Source organism: Mus musculus, chromosome 12, assembly GCF_000001635.26.
Source record: "Mus musculus strain C57BL/6J chromosome 12, GRCm38.p6 C57BL/6J".
Taxonomy (NCBI): Eukaryota; Metazoa; Chordata; class Mammalia; order Rodentia; family Muridae; genus Mus; species Mus musculus.
In genome coordinates, this window is record NC_000078.6 from 11,758,729 (window position 1) to 11,761,413 (window position 2,685).

Consider the following 2,685-nt stretch of genomic DNA (forward strand, 5'->3'; position numbering starts at 1 on the left):
ACACTACTAGAAGTCAAAAGAGACAGGAGACAAGACATACATTGACTATCAAAGTCCAAAGAGTTTCAGTGAGAGCAGGGAGGGGCTTATGGGAGGGTTTAGAGGAAGGAAAACGAAGGGAGAAACGTAATTAAAATTCAATCTAAAAAACCCTAAATATATATGAAGGAATTTAATTAATAAAATTATTTAATATTTTCTTTTTTAATTGAAAATTGGTTCTTCTCCCATGCAAGACATCCTGACCATAGTTTCCCCTCCCTCCACTCTTGCCAGACTGCCATATCTATCCTCTTCCCCAGATCCACTCCCCTATTTTCTACTCAGAAAAGAGCAGACCTCCAAGGGTGGCAGACAAACAACAAACAAACAAACAAAAAAACAAGGTATAATTATACAAGCCAAAAACCCCATAGGGAGATTGGACAAGGCCACCTAATAAGAGGAAAAGAGGCCTAAGAGCTGGTGAAAGAGTCAGATATATAACCACCCTCAACATTTTCTAAACAACAAAAAAGGCAATGAGAATTGCAAAACTTCATGTTAAATATTTTCTGAAGATTAATGGGCTAGAGGTATTATTTCCAGGGTGGAGCTACAGATGATGAGTTTGTAAGAGGTGGAGTCCCACAGGGATCATCATGTCATTGAGAGCATGCCCTTGGATGAGGCTGTGATATCCTGCACAGGAGTTCTCTCTCTGTTGTTACTTTATGGTTTATGAAATGAACTGTTTGTTCATTGTAATGTGTCCTCCTATGATGGGTGGTTATTCCACAAGGCCACACTAAATGAAGCTACATAATCTTGGACTGGAAACTGCAGAATTGTGAGACCAAACAATCCTTTTCTCTTTATGTTACTAGATTTGGTTATTTTAACTTAGTAGTGAGACTGAATAGTGTAAGAAATTGTGACAGTTTAGGTGACAGAGAGGGATGAGAAGCTGTCTGGTTTGTTTGTTTGTTTGTTTGTTTGTTTGTTTGTTTTTCAAGACAGGGTTTCTCTGTGTAGCCTTGGCTGTCCTGGAACTCACTCTGTAGACCAGGGTGGCCTCGAACTCAGAAATCTGCCTGCCTCTGCCTCCTGAGTGCTGGGATTAAAGGCATGTGTCACCACACCTGGCTGAAAAGCTGTCTGTTTTTAATGTATGGTTTCCATGTATAATAACCAACCATTGAATGATTTAAAGACAGAATTAAAGAATATTTTAAAAAGTTGTGATTCAAGGTTGATTTTATTATTTATTGACATACAGCCTATACACTGAATTGGCATCTACAAATTATAAAATAGTAGCCAGTCTTGGGCTGGAAAAGGTGAAATCCTGCTTTCTGCTTAGATAGGTGAAATCTGAACAATTTATCAACTTTCATCATAGAGATGTTTTAGTGTGGTAGAGGGCCATAGAAAGATTCTTTTGCTCAAGAGGCTCAAACTATGGAAATTGATAGTGTAAGTTCTAGACCAGCTCTTTAAAACCAGAGTGTTGGTATAGGCCATTTTGCTTGTTCCCAAGAAGAAAGGCTTTGTTCTAGGTCTAACTCCTTGGTGTATAAATGACTCTCTCTATGCTTATCTTTTCATCCCATCTTCTCTGTGGCTTCCTCTTGTTTCCTTTTAAATTCTTTTAGATTTATTTATTTAATTTTTTGTATGTAAGTGTCTTGCTTCTTCCCCCCGACCCCCGGGACCAAAACCAGTCTTTATTGGCCTCGGCTACTTGAGGGGGATGAATCGGGAGGAGTGGATGGCACCAATCCCAGGCCGGCCTTGCTTCACGGGTTTGTAGGTGATGGAGAACTCGCCCAGGTAGTGGCCAATCATCTCTGGTTTGATCTCCACCTAGTTTAAGGTCTTGCCGTTGTACATGCCCACCATGCTACCCACCATCTCGGGCAGGATGATCATGTCCCTCAGGTGCGTCTTCACCACCTCGGGCTTCTCCATGGGTGGCGCTTCCTTCTTGGCCTTTCTCAAGCGCTTGAGCAGTGAGTGCTGCTTCCACCGAAGACCACGGTTCAGGCGCCACCTCTGGCGGGCGCTGTACAGCTGCATCAGCTGCTCATAGGACATGTCGAGCAGTTGGTCGAGGTCTACGCCATGGTAGGTCCGCTTCTTCTTCTGCTCCACTTCAGCAATCTTGGCGGTTACTCGGAAAAGAAAGCTTAAGTGTCTTGCTTCTATGAATGTTTATGTACCATATGTGAGCCTTGTTGTGCCCACAGAAGTCAGAAGGTGGTGTTAGTCCTCCTCAAACTGGAGTTGTGGATCACTATGAGCTATTATTTGGGTAGTGGGTCCTGCAAGAACAAAAAGTGTTCTTAACACTGAGTCATCTCTCAGGCCATGTTTCCCTCTTTTTAAAGGTCCAGTCTTGCTGTGAGGGTTTGTGCCTGGTCTTACTGTAAGTTGTTGTGCCATGTGTTTGATTAGTGTTCCTGGAGACCTGCTCTTCTATGGAAGGAAACTAGGGAGGGAAGTGTATCTGGAGAAGGGAGCTGATGGGAGAAACAGGATGAGTTAAAGGAGGGGAAGCTGCAGTCTGGATGTATTGTATGATAGAATAATAAGGAAAAATGACACTCATATTAAAAGCAGTATGTACCCAGGACTTTGGAGGTAGAGGCATGAAGAATAGGAGTTTAACCTCTGATACAAGGAACACTTCCTCAAAAAGACCAA

General features: G+C 42.3%; 1 pseudogene; it reads right to left on the reverse strand.

Annotated features, from left to right (window-relative positions):
- Positions 1-1,689: 1,689 nt before the first annotated feature.
- Gm6867 lies at positions 1,690-2,129 on the reverse strand (annotated as a pseudogene).
- Between the last annotated feature and the right edge of the window lie 556 nt (positions 2,130-2,685).